The sequence below is a fragment of the Siphateles boraxobius genome, unplaced genomic scaffold, assembly GCF_051911475.1.
Source record: "Siphateles boraxobius isolate OS27281-9 unplaced genomic scaffold, OSU_SipBor_1 46, whole genome shotgun sequence".
Taxonomy (NCBI): domain Eukaryota; kingdom Metazoa; phylum Chordata; class Actinopteri; order Cypriniformes; family Leuciscidae; genus Siphateles; species Siphateles boraxobius.
The window spans coordinates 11,365,260-11,385,304 of NW_027509097.1; the positions used below are offsets into that span (position 1 = coordinate 11,365,260).

The 20,045-nt window shown below is 37.4% G+C and overlaps 1 protein-coding gene across 11 annotated transcripts in view; it reads right to left on the minus strand.

Moving 5' to 3' along the window:
- The window catches only part of arhgap12b (Rho GTPase activating protein 12b), a 50,900-nt gene that overhangs the window by 16,608 nt on the left and 14,247 nt on the right, over positions 1-20,045 (minus strand). The window lies entirely within an intron of this gene.

The following is a 20,045-nucleotide window of genomic DNA, read 5'->3' on the forward strand; positions in this document are numbered from 1 at the left end:
TTAAATGCGAATAAAGCATGGGCAAAATTCAATAAAGTTAAAATTTAAGCATGGAAATATTTGCATATGATTTACCAAGAGAGAGACAGAGAACGAAAGCAGTTTCAAAAGACCCAGACATCACAGAATGATCATCTGTACTTCATTTTTTAAATGACTCAAATTTATCAATCAGTCCTTGCAAAGACATAATTAACATATTTTGTTAAATAAATAAATAAACAAATTTATATATACATATAAAAAAAAGTTTCAGAAATGCATCAATTGTAAATATAATGACAGTGAAACAGTCCAATAGTTCAGTAGAAATGTCTGTTTGGTACACCTAAAAGTATAGAAGTCAGCAAATTAAGAAGTCAGCCACTCTTTCGGTTGTTTGAAAGAGTTATTTTAGAAAGTGTCTTTCCCCCATTACTATTAATTGAGACGACGTCCTCGACTCCTGCTGAAGTTAGGTGTTATTTTGGTGCAACCCATTGTGAGCTTCAACATAATAAACACACCACAGGACAATTAAGCAACTGAAAACTCACATATACAGGAAGAACAGAAATAGAAGCCAGTCTCTCACCTGAGAGTAACAGAAACTACTGCTCCCAGAACAGCAACAAAGTCACCCCTTGACTTGAAACCCTAATACTGCAACTAGTGATGTGCAAGTTAGAGGGTATATACAGTATCTGTGAATGCATATGCTACAATTGGGTGACATGGCATATGTCTGAGGACCAATCCAACAAAGTAATGACCGATTGCTAAAAATCTGAAACGATTCCTGTTTTTATGGAAAGGCCAGTTGGCAAAGAACTCAAATAGTCAGGGAATTTGGAAGAGAGGGAAAGAGGCCTGTTGGCTAATCCATCCTGCCATGCATGGAAACATATGGGACTTCCTGTCATACTGAAATAATAAGGTTTATCGTGATAATAGACTCGAAGCCGCTCTAACATTTTCCAGTGTCCTGTGTGACTGCGTGGCGTTGGGAAAACCAACTGTTGGGAAAACCAACAGTCAATATTTGACTGGCAGCCAAATATTCATTTATAATGACCACTAAACTTTTCTCTTTCAGCATACATAATAAAAATTTAAAACAACTCAAATTGATATTTTATGTCCATATTTATTTATTTGATAAGTGGCTGTGGTTTATTCGTGTTCTTACATAACACTGGAATTAAAAATGACTTAAAAAAAAGAGTAGTTCAAACTTTAAAATGTTAAAATAATATGTTGAAAAAATGTTTAAATTTTTTTTTTTAAATGTTAAAAATTTTAAAATAATAACAAAAAGCCAAGAAAATAAACTTTGCCAATTTTTAAAGGCGGCAGCTGCAGTAAACAAGATTATATTTGAATCTACTTCAAAACACTCGCAGGGTGAAGAAATATTAAATTAACAAAAATGTAGATTTTTACATTATATTATTTACCAACTGTATAATATAATAACCACTTGAAATGAATTCAAACATTAAAAAATACATTAGTAAATGTCACCTTCTGGCTCCTGCTGGTCTCTTGAGCTGTAGGTCTTTTTCTCTTCAATCTAATGGAGATACTGAAACTCTCCACCTAAATATCTGCATTCAAAACCTCAACCCTTGTTTGCATATCTGTCTCTGTCTCTTGTTCGGTCTCAACCACGTGCACACTGCATCTGCAAATAAGTCCAGCCTCTACTGGATAATTTCATAACAAAGTTGACCCAAAAATAGCTAAAAAAGCAAAGTTCATTTCACTCAGTTTATGAACAATCAAAGATGAACGTATATTTAAATCTATATTCAACCACATTCCTCCACATGGAAATCTGTAGAGCACAGCCAAGACAAAATGCCATACACGTGGTAACAGCTGTGCGAGTATATGAATTAAAACCCCTAAAGGCAAAATTATATTTAAGTATGGACTCTTTTAATAAATGCAGTCAGGTTGTTTACTGAAGTGTGTCTGTAAGCATGTATATGAGTTCAAACTGAAGTACTAGCACACATGAATGCCAATTGGTTTCATGTTATGAGAAGTCCGATGTTCCAGAGATGTTTTCAGATTAGATGTTCAGATATGGATGCTAATAAAGTCCTTTGTGGTTAGTTACCAGTCACACACACACACACACACACACACACACACACACACACACACACACACACACACACACACACACACACACCACACACACCACACACACCACACACACCACACACACCACACACACACACACACACACACACACACACACACACACACACACACACACACACACACACACACACACACACACACACACACACACACACAGGAATCTGACGGCTTCTACTCCACATACGCCCTCTCAATCAGACAGCACAAAGGTACAATAGATGCAACGGCACCAGTCACTGTAATCTAAATTCTGCAAGCTTTTGTTACATTTTCTTGAAGCGGGAAAATATTCGATTAATCATCATCCATTCATGGATCTGTCCATCATCCTCCAAGTGCCAACCACTCTTATCATGCTTATGCAACCCACAAGTCTTGCCGTTTTAGAGATACTCCAACACAGTCGCCTCGCTATAATTTATTCATTGTCAAAGTGGCTCAGATCTTTATTCCTGCTCATTTCTCCTGCATCCAACACATTGATTACAAGAAACTGATGGTTTACTTACCATCTAATCTACCCAGACCATAATATGTAGCAATGCTAGGATATGAACAATGATGACCTATGATGAATGGTCATAATGTTTTTACACTTTATCAGAATCTCTGCTGTTCTCTTCTTGTGATTGGCCACTAGGGGTCCACATTAGACCATTAAACTGTGTGCCAAAGAAAGATTATGTGCAAACATGGTAACCTGCATTCCTTTCCTTCCTAAGCACCTCACCAGTGTGTGTGTAAAGAAACAGGACAAAAGTAAGGTGCCCAATATGCATTTCTATAGGGTCTTGGTCTTGTAAACTCCTTTGATTAATGCTGACTGTGCATTATCCTCTGAGACAATGTCGATTTATAAAGTTCAGAGATCATTATAGAACAACATTTCACTGCAAAATCCCATTACTGACTAATCATTTCAGATAGGTTCCATTAAGGTAATTCATTCCATGCACGCATTTACTTAAAGACCTTTGTGTGTTAAGCTGGGACATAATCTAAGATGGTTAGCCTACATAACAGAATGAATATGTAAGGTAAGAAAGAGAAGTGAAAAGACCATTTGAAAACTTGTTTCTTTATGGATGTGCTTGTGTGTAGGACAGGGGCGTTTTCTACACAAAATACAGGCTAAAAAGCCACATGAGAGAAGGCAGTGACTGTGATTGGCTGATTACCTCTTCAGTGGACTAATGCCAACCTATCACGTTCATAACAATTGCTAACTACAAAATATAACTCAATCACACAGACTTACAGTTTTGGTCACTGGCGAAACACTAATGTAAACTATTTTACATATTGGCGAATTGGTGGCAAATTTGTACCATTTGTACCTTGCTGGTGATTATGTAGGTGTGTGGTTAGGGGTAGACCTTCATGCTTGCTTTTTTTATAAAAAAAAAAATGTAAGTAAATAAAAATAATACGAATTTATACAAATTTGCCAAAATGTAAAGCCGTTACAAACTGCCATAATATTCAAATTCACCAAAACATTTTCTCATGATTTCGGGTTGTTTCAGCTCGGTTAAATGAATGCTTCATCTTCTTATTTGCAGCCTTCATGACACTGAAAAGAATGACTAATAATAATAATAACAATAACAACAACAATCTTCCATTTATCTTATTGCTCCCTTTGTTTTTAGAGGGCACAGTCTTTTTTCCTCCATCAAGAACTCCCCCTTACACAAAGAAAGGCATCTCTCTCTCTCTCTCTCTCTCTCTCTCTCTCTCTCTCTCTCTCTCTCTCTCTCTCTCTCTCTCTCTCTCTCTCTCTCTCGGACTAAGTATGAATGACCAGTATAACCTACATTTCCATCTGACTGCCTGCAGTCAGGACGCATCCACTCAGCCACACATTAGCACATCTGTGACATATGCACAGCCACCTCCCCCAGAGCCCCTGGAGCCACAACGATGTGTGTGTGCTCAACTGAACATGAGGTCTATATCAACTGTATGAGACCACAGTATCAGCAAGTGTGTCACGAAGGACACAACAACACACACTCCAATCAATAAGTGAGGCTCCAGGAAGGCTGATTTAGTCGACAGCAAACTTTATGGGGAAATTTAGGTCTGTTTCACACCTCAGTGAGTTCAGCGATGCTCAAACTCTGACAGAGAGACAACCAATTAACCTTTAGGTCTTCGGCACAATGATAACGCACATGCACACGCCAACAGACCACCCTGTGCTCATCGCTAATGCTGACGGCTTCTGTAAGACTCGATGAGAATATGAAATCTCAGTCAGAGCAGCATGAAGAACAGCTGTACACTTTTTTCTCTGAAGCACTGCAACAGATGTTGAAAGGGTACAAATGCAACAAGAAAAAAAACCAGATTGAAATTAAAGAGGAAAATCTGGCAAAAATTATTACAGTTTTTGCTTTGCTTTAGTTATGCATAGCCTATAAGAAGCACATATATACATCCATCTGTATGTATACTGTAGATATATTATGTATATAGAGCTAGACAGATGTTTTTTTTTTGGTCCATAAAATAAGTCAGTAGAATACAATGTTGTTTTGTACCCCTCTTTCTTTCTCTCTCTTTTTTTCTTACTTTCAATCAAATCAAACCAAACCAAACCAAACCAAACCAAACAATCAATGTAGAGCACAGATTTTTACCGAATGGGAAAAAAAACACTGAAATGTTTTTTTTTTAAACAAACAATATTATACAGGTTTGTGACAACTTTAGGGTGAGTACATGATGACAGAATTTGTTTTATTTTTGGGTGAACCATATAGATTTGCATCCGTCGTAAACCGTGAATGTGGCAGTTAATATATGTTTTTCTGTGATTGCGTAGAAGTGTGTGCGCGTGTGTATGGTGAAACCTGCAGGCAGTGTGCTTTGATGGTCCCAAATCCACTACAGCAGACGGCGCGTCCCGCAATCATGCAAATCCATGTGTTCTCATTGGTTCCCTTCATCTCCCCAAAAACCCCTATTAATTATTCAGAAATGTTAGAGAGGACTCCTAATGAGCAACACTCTGTTCTCTGTGCTCAAACCACTGCTTGTGAGTAAATGTCCCATATCTTCAACCTACAGTCTGTATATATACACACACACACACACGCTGGTCTTCATTGTTACCAATCCATGTTTTCAATAGTTTTCTATACATTAAAGTTTTTGTCCATTGTCCATTATCGAACATAAAAATTCACTACTGTGTAGTTTGATGCTACACAAAACTAGAAATTTCACACTAATCATTATTATAGATATAAGATGATGGGGAGTTGAACAAGGAGAGTTCAAAATATGGGGATGGTTGTCACCTAAATTAGCTTAAACCATGAAGTGAGTTGTGGTGAAGATGCTCCTGGACAGAAGGGCTGGATTGATGATTCTTCCTTTATCTCTCTCTCCCTCCCATCCCCCTTATCCCTCTCTCTGTCTTTCTCTCTTTGTGTTGCCTCTATGTGCTGACGAAAGCAATGGCTTAAAAAAACTGCACTACTGAAAAACTTAATTGAACTGACACGCTCTACAACACAAGTATAACTTTTCCACTGTTTGTATTTTTGTCGACATAATGTATTTCCTACATGTTCCAGTATCTACAGCAAAGCAGACTGCAGCTGGGGGGGAACTACTAATCCTGACCTGTAAAATCTTGGGTTGATCTTCGGGGATAAACTCTTCCTTCTTTTGATTCATCTATTGGGGTATGCATTGACCTCCAGCATTGCAAAGTAACTGAAAAGACTTTTGTTTTCAAATAGTATAGATTTTCTATTAACAAGCAATTTGTTCTAAAAAGTAGCACAGAAGGCATCTACAGGCATGGTCTACACTACAGGCATGGTTGGGTTAAAATTTTTACTTTTTTAATTAGCCCCCAACACAAAAAAGTAATAAATAAATAAAATCAAATAGGTCTGGTAATTGTTTTTTGACCCATGTAACCTCATTAAAAAGGTTATAACATCAAAAACTATACCCTAACTATATGAATATAATATTCAATTTCAAATATTGTTAACAGTAAGTAATAAAATAAAAACAAATAATCAAATTACAAGCAAACGTATATAAATACAATAGAACAAACATACAAATTAAATAAACAATGCTTTTCAGGTTGGTCTAACAGTAGTTTTCAGGTACAGAAATGAAATAAAGTAATAAAGAAAAAATAGTACCCGGACCCAGACCTACTCAGCAAGATTCTGAAGTGTGCATATGATGAAGACTTTACTATCCCATGAAGCCAAAGGAGAGGACTTGTGAATGGCAGTGAAGTGACGCAACGGCTGGTAGGTCACATGATAACGACAACATGGTGAATGTAGTACGTCCAGGTTACATTCATACAACACACACTGATACTATATAAAACATACTAGTTGATTCTTTTGGGGGGGGTTGTGAAATAATTACCTATTCAAAAAAATACCTACTCAAAGTATGTGATTTTGGACACAGCCTATGTTTACGAGGAAACTCGCAATATGGGCACTTTGCCGTAATTTTGCACGATTATGTCCGTTCAAGAGCAAGAAGACATGAAAACCGCTGAATGAGATGTGGCTTTCTGGGTGCACGCATTGGATGCGTGTTGCTCACACAAACGTCTAAAACAGTGCACGATTACAGAATTGAATTCTCTTTTGCATCTTTAGCTTAAATATTAAATTTGCAAGGCTTAAAAATGTATGCAAATGATAAACTTTTGTGACGATGCAGCACTGGTCCGATCTGGCCAGTGACAGTTCCGTCGACTGTCCCGAGCGTCATAGACAGATGATTCCCTGACACACACTATGGGGTTAACAGTGGTCTGTACAAACTAAAAGACACATTTGCCATGCACACACACGGACAGGTAGGTTCACAGCAGCAAGATTCTCCAAAATACAGATTTAATGTACCAGAGCTAAGAGCTTTTAAATCATTTTAGTTATAACAATTTAATTAGTTTCAATCAACTAATTATCTAAGAAAATCAAGACAAACACACTTATAACATCCCAACAACAACTAAACTAGAACACAAGTATAGAGATCTATACTCTGATATACCAAAACACTGTTTACCCAGGGTGGCTTTACTCCTAGATTACACTAATGGTCAGTGCTTACTCGTCCAAACAAAAGATCTTTATCAAAACACAACATCTAATTGATCTAAAACGCATTTTAAAATGTACTAAAGTAACGGTTTATAATCATAAAGTTTTTTTTTTCCAACGGGCAGTGAGGCAGTAAGAAACTTACCTTAAGTTAGTAAAAACTAACTTATTTGGGCTAACTTTCCAAAGACCTTTATCAAACACTTACAAAGAGTTCACAAGACTGCTGTGCTGACTCATACTAGACTGAGGAATCACTTAAATCCTTTGGCTCGTTGGCTGCCAGAACTGATTGCAGGATCCTCCATTTTTAAATGTCTTCACGGTGTTCCGCCAAACTACCTCAGCAATATGATAATGAAACACTTGAGACCAATGTGTAAAAAACAGCAGGTGGGCTGAATGAACATGCAAATTCAATCTCTGACAACAGGCTTATTGAAAAGCAGAAATACAGCGGTTACCCCGGCTACTATAGTACACAAAGCACTGCCCAACTTTCTTTCCAACTTGCTTGTTATAGAGAAGAAAGCAAACAGCCTTTAAAATTTTTGTATTGACTATGGGTTATCAAACACCACCAAATACAAGAATATTAATTCGTAAGTGCCACTAATTCGTAGTTTTATGTAACAGCCTTAGGCATGTGACCAAAAGTTTGAATCTTATTGGTTTTCTTCACAATGCGATGAATACCTCTCTGTAAAAAAATAAAAAATAAAAGTTGCATTATTGGCATGCGAATGTTCATGTGTGCCTAAACAGACATTAACATTAGTCTTGTTGTGAACAGGTCTTTACACTTGCTTGTACCTAAAACATGGCCGGATATCAGTCTTTATATTCACTGTTGTCTAAAATTGTGAAAAACACGCAAATGTGCATTTAATTTTTTTAATTCTGTTTCACAGAGAGAGCCTTACTGTCAAAGATACCATTTTACAAAAATAATATAATAAATGCTCTGATAAAGTTTTCATTTTTGAAGTACGTGTTACCACTTCGGATATGCATTTATTTTCAATAATTCAACAGTCTGTCGCAAATTACTTCTTTCATTTTAATCTTCAGTGAAGTACTCTAAAACGTGCTTTATAAATAAAGTTTTGCTTATTTATAGAGAACAATGGGCAATATTTCAGTTCATCATGCATAACAGGAAATATATTAAGCAACACCACATAATGTCTTTTGATCGTATCTTAGCATAAAGGAAATGCCTTCTAGATATATACTTTCCTCTTTCTCTCTTACTCAATCACAGACTGATAATTCAGACAAGAGTGGATTTATCTGAACTGATACTGAAACAGATAATCGTCAAGGTGAATCAAATCAGAATCGGCCAAACGACCCGACAACACGCACATTAGATGCAATGATGCAATCACTGTAATGATGTATCCAATAAAATGAATCCCAACTGTGTTTCCTAAGCACATGGCTTGTTAACAAAGGTGCAGAGTCATTGCGGTGCACTTGCTGTGCTAGATCCCTATGGCCGATTTACTCAAGTGTTGTTCCCGGTGTTGGTCCGTCACCCCTGTACACACAAGCACAGCAGGGTTAACGAAACGTCTTAGACTCTCGTCGAACGTCTGCCACATGGACTAAAGGAGATGACGGCTCTTGGTACAGAGAGCACAATAGCTATTCAGGCAAAGCTGCCCTCAGAACAACTCACAATGACTCGACAAAGAGGAACAGAAAGATGAATAGACAGAGAGAGGCGATTCGGGAGTGACAGACACAGCCAAAAGGATTTAAAAGTGTCACTTTCTCAGCACAGAGGCATGGATGAGCAAAGAACTTTGATTTCAGAAAGACTTCTGAAATAGTCTGGAAATATGAGGCTCTGCATTAGAAACAACCAAAAACTTGTCTCTATGGCAGAACTGAAGAGCATGTTTGAGGGATTGTGGGAAAGGAATTTCAATTATGCAAAACTATAGGAGAAAGACATTCCCAACGCTAGACACAGGAATATGAGGACATATGTTAGTGGTGCAGGACACCCATGCCTGCCCTGGACAAGAACTTTAGATGCAGAAATAGACACAGAACAATGTGTCTTTATCGCGATGACCACAAAGCCACCGTACTGATGGAACAAAGCTTAAGTGTTGAAGACACTTGCCTGAATGACACGGGTTAATCAGCAAAAAGACGTCAATGGCTGCAATGACGCAACCTGTACTTGCCTCTCTGCTAAGGAAGCCTCAGTGCTGCTCTCCGTTCAAAAAAACAACTGACATAATCCTTCTCTCCTACACACTGTCCATTTCTTGCAGGTCAAGTTATCTGTGGGATTTCACCACAAAACTATAGAGTATTCCAGTCGTTAGACAGCATGACAGTGAATTCCTTGTGTTACTACAGAACACTGCAGCAAATTAAAATAATAATCATACCATATATGACAAAAATACAGGAAAAACAGTAATACTGTGAAATATTAATATAATTCAAAATAGCTTTTTGTTTTAATATATACAAAAACGTAATTTATTCCTGTGATGGCAAAGCCAGTCTTCAATGTCACATGATCCTTTAGAAATCATTCTGATATGCCTATTTGCTGCTCAAGAAATATTTCTTATTATCAATGTTGAAAGCAGTGGCATGGCTTCATATTTTTGTGAAAACAGTGATACATTTTTTCAGGATTATTTGAAGAATAGAACAGCATTTATTTGAAATAGAAGTGTTATGTAACATTATGAATCTCTTTGCTTTCACTTTTGATCAATATAATGCATTGTTGCTGAATAAAACCTTTCAACTTTTAAATAGTAGTGTATTTTATTATTATTATTAATAACAATATATCCAACATATATTACATTTTTATAATTATTTTTTGATTAACATTTTTATTTCAATTTCAAAATATGTCACACATTTACATATGGATAACAATTATCATACATCCATGGATAACATTTATCATGCATAACAAGCCACACCCTTAAATGAGAACCCAACCTACATTAAACGTCTTCCTGTATATCACAGCATTCTCATTTCCCCCCTTCAGTGCTCGGACACTCACCAGGTAGTGTGGAGATCGAAGGTAGGAGAACATGTCTCCTGTGGATCTAGGGCCAAAACCGGCCCCCGCTGAGAAAGTGAGGTCCTTCTTAAAGCAAGAGGGACAGCAAGCGATACAGAGAGGGCGGAAGAGAGAAATAAGGAATCAGAGACAAGAGTCAGTCACGGCTTTCTAACCCAAAGCCACAAAGAGGCGGCACTAGATGCTTAAAGAGAGCATCTTAGAAGGTTAAATATAGAAGCAGTAGCGTTCTCTTTAAATAGGCTCTCGCATTAGGACACCGGTCTCAACTATTGTAGAGTAAAAGATAGAGAGAGTAAAGCAACCACTAAGAGAAATCATGACAGGGTGGCCTTGTACGCTGAAGGTCTGCCAACAGAGGTCAGAGGTTACAGCAATAGAGATCAATGGAGATGCAGTTCACACGCTCCACAGAGAAAAGGTGGGATTTCAATCGCCATGGTTCCTGTTCATGAGTCTGTCAGGGTGTAAGTTAGAAGCTCCATTTACACTGACAGTGATTAAATCACTAGAGGTCACCAAGTTACTGTGCTGTTTGTTGCGTTTGGACGTTTCAACTCGACTGCAGTGTCAGGTGGCAAATCACATGAACTTCACTGACCAAAATCCCACTGGTAGTTGCCAATGTTATATTTCTTATCGAATTTAACTGTGCTAAACTTTGGTAGAGATGACAATTAATTTTGTCTTATTTTATTATATCTACAAGTACACCATGTGTAGGTTGATGCACTCTGAAAAGTGAAAACACAACAGTGCTATCAAAACATTTCTCTGTTTGTTTGAGCACCCTAGCCATTCTGACATGGCAACACTGGCTGAACCAATAGTCTGAGTTTGGGGCGGGGATATATATATTTTTTTCAACCAATGGCGGACGAGGGAAGTTTTTGGGGAAACCTGTTTAAAAACAGTCAAAGCTTGACCTGCCTTGAGTCAGCAGTTTTAACATTTCATTGGCTGCGCAGTTGCTATGCAGGGCTTTGAACAAAGAACAATTTTGTGAGTGCCCTGTGTGCCTAGTCAAGCTCTAGGCCTATGCCATAAGTCTTCTGCTGATAATTTGCACACAGTCACATCGACTCTCGTGCCCAATACATCACACCCACTCACAACCCCACTTACTGAATAATGCATATAGTGATTACTGTGTGGGGCTGAGCCTGAGAGAGACTGGTGTTTACAATTCTCTAAAGTATAACCAAAGTCCCCTAAGGCAACTGTTGACTCGACAGCCATTTTCGCAGCTCATCAAATCATTCCTCATCAAGACGACATCAACTCGGTTCGCAGTATTTATAATAATAATAATAATAATAATAATAATAATAATAATACTATAGATATTACTATCAACATTTTTATGTCAAATTGCAATTAGATTTTTTTTCATTTTACAGACAAAACAAACAATACAATCTATTGTGTTTCATAAAATAAAAAGTCAAACAGGTTTTGATTGGCATGAGGATGAGTAAATTTCATTTTTAGATGCACTATTTAAATAAAGTATTTAAATAAATCTCTCTCACATGCTCATGCAGAAATGGTCACTATGGAGATTACGGATATGAATGAGAGGGTGAATCAGGTTAATTAAAAATTCTGACACTCAAGACACTCTAAATGCTTATGCTTTTATCAAACCTCTCCTGCTTTAAACAAAAACACGATAAGAAAAAGGGCAAGGTTAAAACGTGATCGGCAATCTGCACAAGAATACTGTACAAAAGAATGTTCATGTGTTATCACTTCTGCAGAGGCGAGTATTACCAAGTCTGTCAGTGATTATAAGAACAACACTTGTCCATCAATTCAACACTCAACATTTCAAGAGCTCTCTTCCTCTCTGCTTCTATATTTTACGCACTTTCTCCATCCATAAAGGTGACCCACATAGAACCATCCCTACATGCACACATATAGATTTCGCTGTGCAGAGCTAATCCAGCATTAAACCTGTCACAGAAACCTCCAATCAGACACTTACATACAATTCAGCCTCAGGGAATTTTGTAGGCTGGATTTCCATGATTTTAAAATGCCAATTCAACTATCCTTCAGAGCGCTTCAGAGACGTCATTGATATTCTTTAGGTCAATCAAAAGTCATGTGATCATTTTAGAGTTCAATCTAGTTAACAACAACAACAACAACAATACTGAGACAGGCACAGAAATAGAGGAAATAATACCACTGTGAGGAACAAAAAGCCAGACAAAGATAGGGAATGAAGTCAAATATAAGTGTTGTCTGGGGTACAGGGGAGAGACGGCTGCTCAAGGAAACAAAGTTGATCAAAAGGCCTAAATAACAGATATTGCCTTTGTTTCAATATTTACATTTTTTTGTTTAGCAGATACAAGACAAACTCCATCATAAACACATTTCTACAAATTATAAATAAATATTCAAGAAAGAAGGGAAATTTTAACCATGATCCTTTACAATTACGTCTCAGCCTCATGTTTTGTTTGAGGCACCAAGTAGCAAGTTAGCTCGTCCGACTGCTCCTCCCGATGGTTCGTACTGTATTTTACTTTCTTTTTTAATCTAAACTGTTTTAATTGTTCTTATTTCTTTTGATTATTTTAATGTATTCTATGTAAAGCACATTGAATTACCATTGTGTATGAAATGTGCTATATAAATAAACTTGCCTTAGATAATCACAATCAACACTGTTAAGTCTGCTTTGTTCTATTATGTCTATGAAATAGTCTGTACTTCTTTTACAGACAGATATTCTGATACGGTTGGTCGCTTTGCAGTGGCTGATGTGAAGCTGGATTCCAGTGTTTTCAGAATGATTATAGATCAGACAGGTCATGGAGATCTTTTGCAGAGTACCCAAAATCTCTCTAGACCTTGAAAATTCAAGAGAAAGAATGATAGGAAAAGCAGAAGAGAAAAAGACACCCACTAAAAACTTCTGCATTAGCGGTCATGCAGCTTGCATTACTCCTACAGACAGATGATTAACTAACATCACCATGTCCCAGCGCTTCCATAAACCCTTAAACTGTCACATTACACTCTGCTCTTCATTGTTATGTCCAGCCAGTCAGCATACATAAGTTCAAATCCTAAATATCAAGCTTGTTCGTTACCATTCTAAGTCCTTTTACGTTACAGTCGATAGCAATATAAGAACAAAAATAGTTCCTCCGGAACCCAGAGTTATGTAAACAAGGGAGACGACAACAACATTGTCATCTGGATTATGGATTTAAAATCTGATTTACTCTTTTTGCCCGGAAGGAGAATGGCCTGTTAAGATGTCAAAGCACCACAACAAATCAAGACATGTTCTTATTCATCTTGAAATGTTTGTTCCTGACTCAGGGTTTTGAATCACTGTAGGAAGAGAAGAAAATGAGACTCCTCAGACAACATTTGGTGCCATGAACAGTCAGGTTTGAGTCTCAGAGTGCAGTCTTCACAAAAAGATCCTGATTGTTCATGTAAATAGCAAATTGTTGTTGAGTGTCAGTAAGACGGTCTCTTCCTGTCTTGGAGTATGGCTTTCAGCAAAAAATAAGCAGCAAAATGCAAGATTTCTTACCTTTCAATAGTCATCAATCAATATACCGCCCAGGTTGATAAATTGGCAGATATTTGGTAATTGAATTAGTTAATAACCATGTTTGCTTGAACAGAAGTATACAGAAATATATGGCTATATATATATATAAACTATATATAAATATATGGCTATATATATAAACATTTATTATTATCAAAGTTGAAAAACTGTTTTGCAGCTTAATATTTGTTGTCAAAACTATGATACTTTTTCTTCAGGATTCTTTGATAGAAATATAATAACATAAAATAAATAGTCAGTGTTCCTTGCCTTTAAAGTGCAGGAGATTCAGATGTAAATCAAATCAAATATCACAAAATTAAATGACTGCTATCTCCAATATTTTTCTAATAACTCAAGAAATTTGTCGTCCCTGTGTATGAGTCTCTTCCAGTATCTCAAACATCCTTTTGCTCTATTTCACCTTGTGCCTCCTACACATTTAGCCTCAAACAGATATCAAAACTAGTATTTCACATCTGTCAACTCAATTTCATCTGTGCCATTCTCTTTTCTCTCGCCTTTGGCTGACTAACTGGATGAGAGTATTTTAGCTGAAACGGTATGGTAAAGAGACATGGAGGCTCTTCACCCCCCTCAGATGTCTGATAATGTGGCTTTTGTCAGTCATTCAGCCCTTTGGAGGCCTCTGGAGTCTCATTCTCTGTCTAGTTCAGTGATGACAACACTTCCCCTGCAGTTGCCTTAGATTCAGCAAGCAACTCCAGGAGGTGAAGCTAAAAGCAGACATTTAATTCAGGATAGACTGCCGTGGTTTCAAAGCCAATAATTGGGCTTTCGGCCACTTTGTGCACGTGTTTATGGGATTCAGTTTTATTACTCCGGGGCTTGATACTTATAATGACACAGCATGAAATTTGGAGCACACACACAGGCCTAATTCAGAGACCTGAATCTGAACACAAGGCAGTTCCGCTGTTTCGAGTTATTGTTTGGGAAACATAAAAGTTGCGTCCCAAAATATTGCACTATACACTATGCACTTATACAAGTATTTATGCACTTATGTACTTATCCGTGTAGTGTATGAATTTTATATGATTATTTTGTCATTCGACATCGGAGTCCGATGCTAGGGGTGCACAATATATCAGAAACACTATTATCGTCAAATATTAGTGATTCGCAACTGGTCGATGTAATTGTTTGAGCTCATTTATCAGATTTTTACATTTATATTAAGTAAGATAAGTAATCTTTAAAAACACTAATTTAATAACAGTGCAGCATTCATTTCAAATTGAATATCCATTTTTCATACTGTGCATTGTAATGTTGTGATGCATAAAATTAACTGATTTTATTTGAAAAAGCAGTATTGGATTTAAATATCGGCATCTGTTATTGACCACAACATGAAAATAATTATCGGCTATATTTATAATAGTGGTACATTAACGCAAAGAGAAAAAATCCGATAAATGTTTTTGAATCTTGTTAGAGGGACACACCATAACACAATCGGCTCTTTGAGTGTTTGCTTTGGTTCTTTAGGCTCTCTTTGTGCCAGTATAAAGGGCCATTTTGGAGCACCCAGTGCTTACTGGCACAAACATCCACCCAAGTCTTTCTTTCCAATTGCACAAGCAGACAGCAATCCATCACACACTGCACAGAGAGAGAAAGAGATATTATTAATCTCTCCAAAAAGGACATAAAAGAGTATAAGATTAGTAAAAGGAGGGTTAGGAAAAACTGCCCTTTTAAGAAACAATTAACGTTATTGGCTGGAACTCAACAAACACCAAACCCACTGTAGAATAAAGATTAGATTGTAGATCTAGATTAGATTGTTGTTTTAAAATCCTCACCAAATGTATAAACATTAAACCATGTAATGCTAAGAGTGTGTGTCACACTCCCCTTAATCCAGTTCTTTCCCATCTGCCCCCAACCCCCTCTTCTTTATGGAGGTACCATAAGAGGCTTTTATATGGGGGTGGGTTGTGTTCGATGCAAGAAGACAAGAGGAACATGCTTTTATTCTAATTTAAATACACTCCAAATCTTTCCAGGTTGGTGGACTCAGAAGCTGGCATTTTGAGAGATGTTTTTAACTTCAAGCTCTGAACTGATACGACCTGCAATTTCCCCAACAGCACAGAAAGAGAAGTCAGAGGGAAACGTGAGAGCTAGAAGCACTCAGAGGCCAGGGAGCCAGAGGGTGACAGGAAGGATAGCGAGAGTGGTCTTTGACTGGGGTCTTCAAACCATCTGACTAGACGGTGTGTTAAAACAAAGGATCAGCCAGGCTGATTTTATGAGGATTACATGAGGGGAGTGTCTTGTTGGAAGATATCACAAACTGTCACTATCATTGACAAGCTTCTCCATATGTACCAGAGATTAACAACCCTTCTGTGGAACAAGATAAAACATTTTGAAAAATGACTTGTGCTTTTTGACCATTCAATGAAAGTCAGCAGGGCACAGTGTTGTTTTGAACCCATCAACTTTCATTATACGGACAAAAGCTTGAAAAGAGTTAAAACACTTCAAATTATCTTATTCTGTGCTCCACAAATAGAACAAAAGTTTTGGGTGAGTAAATTTTCATTTTTAGGTGAACTATCCCTTTAAGAACTGACATTGAACCCTGACTGTTCAGGTCTGTGTATATTAACTCTTCCCCGCCAGCATTTCTGATCATTTTCACAAACTTTCATGGCCCCCTGAATAATATTTTGTTGTATGAATATCTGAACATGTAATATATACACAATAACATGCCCCGCTTTAAAAAAACAGAACAAAACAAACTTTTTATTCTAGCTTCATGCATTCATTTTTGTCAATGCTTGAATGTGGGCAAGTTTCATAAAAAACAACATTTAAAAAAAAAAAGCTGAAAAAATAGTGAAAAAAAAGACTAGGCCGGGTCGTATTCAGAACGATGATCCAAACATATATGGAGATCGAGACCATCAACATCCCCTAAGTTTGCACAGTCCAAAACCATTTCCTAGGTCGACATAAGACAATGTTTGATGATTGTTATATACATGTGAATAAGCCATGCATCTATCACTTGTTTCCGCTTCTTCTTCGTCTGTTTTTATCCGGAGATTCTGTACTCTTTTAGAATATGCGTAATAGCTCCCTCTACCGTATAACAGTGAAAATTTCCATCAATGGCAGAGAAGCGTTGTGTCATAAATTATAGAAAATTCTGTCAATTCCGGGGAAAGAGTTAATATTTCAAAAGCATCTCTTTATGTAATAGTGAGATTAGCACAAGCATAATCTACAGCTCAAAAAACAAATCTTTATGATCCAAGTGGTATTTGGTGCAAGAAGGCCAACGGGTAACACCCCGGCAGAGTTATTTGTGTGTTAAAGGAAGTGCATCATTAGGTCTTGCACACATACACTGCAGACACAAACTGGCACACAAATATACACATACAGTAATACTGAAAGTGCAAACAGACAGTGGACTGAGGAAACTTTTTTAGTAATGACTTCCTGTGTCCTTCAGCTTATAAATGAATCACAGTAACAAAGCTGGCAAAAATTGAGAGTGTTCAGACGACTCAATGTGCACACACAAATGTGAAGTACTGAAAGCAGTGAAATTCTTCGCCCTGAGCATCTTCTCTTTGTTTTGACATGCTTGCTAAAACTAACACCTTTGCAAATACTAACACACATACACACATCTCAAAGTGACTGATAATCAAACAAAAACATGTCTGGGTCACATTTCACACAGATAGTACATGTAAAAACTCCCTTGAAGCATATACATTTCTGGTCAAAAGTCCGAGGTCAGTAAAAAAAAAAACCGAAAAAAAAACCCCTCATATGCTCACCAAAGCTACATTCGATTAAAAAAATACATTACAAACATTAATGATGTGAAATACTATTTTATTATATATATTTTCAGCATCATTACTGCAGTCTTCAGAGTCAAATTATCCTTCAAAAATCATTCTAATATACTAATGGTGATTTAGTGTTCAAGAAACATTTCTTATTATTATCAATGTTGGAAACAGTTGAGCTGTGGAAAAGTTTATCATTTTTTTCAAGATTATTTGAGGAAAAGTTCAAAAGAACAGAATTTATTGAAATAGAAATTGTTTGTAACAATGTAAAAGTCTTTACTGTGACTTTTGATCAACTTAATGCATTCTTTCTGAATTAAGTATACATTTCTTAATAAACCCAAACTTTTGAATGGTAGTGTAGTAAATTTGAATAATATATGATGTTTTTTTGCCTACAGAAATATTTTTGCACTGCAGTAATGAGAAGTTGAGGAAAGCATGTTTAATTGCTGTAAAAATGGCAATGAAGAAAATATACTCCAGAAATAGGCTTAATTTTTTCTATAAGTAAAGCATGATTTCTTACATCTTTCTTTTAATTTTGGGTCAATCTGTCCTGGACCTTCACCTGACTATTCCTTTGCAATGGTTTGTCAAAAGCATCGACACACGGTAACTTTCGGCTTTGAAGGCATTAACCAGGTGCCAATCTTCTATGCTGGAGAGAGACATCAAACATATTATGGCCTTTCAGACACGGCAGGACACACACAGCACTGAGACATCCATCTCCACAGTAAAATCCATTTAATTAATGAACTCGTGAGTAGAAACACATAGAAGGGTCATCAGCCAATCACAGGCGAGGACAGTAAAGGCCTGTGGCCTTGTACTTCCTATCCTCTACACACACAGATGTTGAAAACTGATATGTTTAGACTAGTTAAGCACAAGTAATATTCTTGGCAGGGAATTCACATAGGAAATAGAAATCCATGAGTAAGTTTGCTGACTGCACAGTGTTTGCATAAAAAAGTTGTTCTAATATTTGAGTGGTTTGATTCTTTGTGAGTGGGCAGATCACTCCGGATCATTCTACACTACTGGTTCACTATTGTCACTGATGCACCTCAGCTCAGCAAACTGAGATGTAGAACGTTCCCTCTGACAAAAGCACTCATGCACTGCTGAGATAATGTCCAACATCATCAAAAGGTCATAAACCCCGGTGAGGGACGGGTTACCTGAGTTCAGTCAGTGGCACAATGTTGTTTTCGCTCTCTCTCATCTGTTTGACTTTAGCCTTTCCCACAGCTAAATGTCCCTGGATGTATTGTGGCTGGTCTGAATTGGTTTAAAGACCAGAATAATGTGAAACGGGGAGAAAAGTATTCGCACCAACATAAATTGATTCGCAAAGTTTGCTTCTTTTGTATTTGTATTCTATGGTATACCGGAAAAACAATGATATGTATTTCATAAGATTTAAAGGCTTTTACTGGCAAAAACCTTTAATGCAGAGTCATTATTTTTACAGTGTTGACCCTTCTTCATAACATTAGCAATTTGCTCTGGCATGCTGGATATTTGCTTCTGGCTGATGGAGATCAATTCTTGCCTTATAGTGCTCAGTCTGATTGTCCATTCGCCATTTGAGGACTAAAGGTTCTCAATGGGATTAAGATCAGTGGGGTTGCCTGGCTACGGATCCAAAATTTCCATGTAATGATCACGAAGTCACTTCACTATAACTCTTGCCTTGTGACACGGTGTACCATCTTACTGGAAAATGCATGGATCATCACCAAATTACTCCTTGGTCATTGGGAGAAGCTCTTGTGGGATGTTTCAATACCATTCTTTAGCCCACTTGCTTGGATGAAAAGCAACCCCACACATGGATGGTCTCAGGATGCTTCACTGTTGGCATGACAGGACTCATGGTAGAGTCCCCCTTTTCTTCTAAGGACAATCGCTTTTCCAGATGTCTCAAACAGTCGGAAGGGGACTTCATTAGAGAATGAATGTATCAATCCTTGTACTTCCTGCAGAATTTCAGTCTGTCCCTGATGTTTTTCTTAGAGAGAAGTGGCTTCTTTGCTGCCCTTCTTTTCACTGGCCGTTGTCCAAAAGTCTTGGTGCAGATGCTCTCACACACCTGCCGCCAATACTGAGCAAGATCTGCACTGGTGGTGACGCATAGCTGTCGTAGCCAACTCCTCAGGAGGAGACAGTTGCTGGACACTCTGGGACGTTCTGAAGCCTTCTTCACTGGAGTCGAATCTCTCTCCTTGAAGTTCTCGATGATCCGGTAAATGACAGTTTCTACTTCCCAC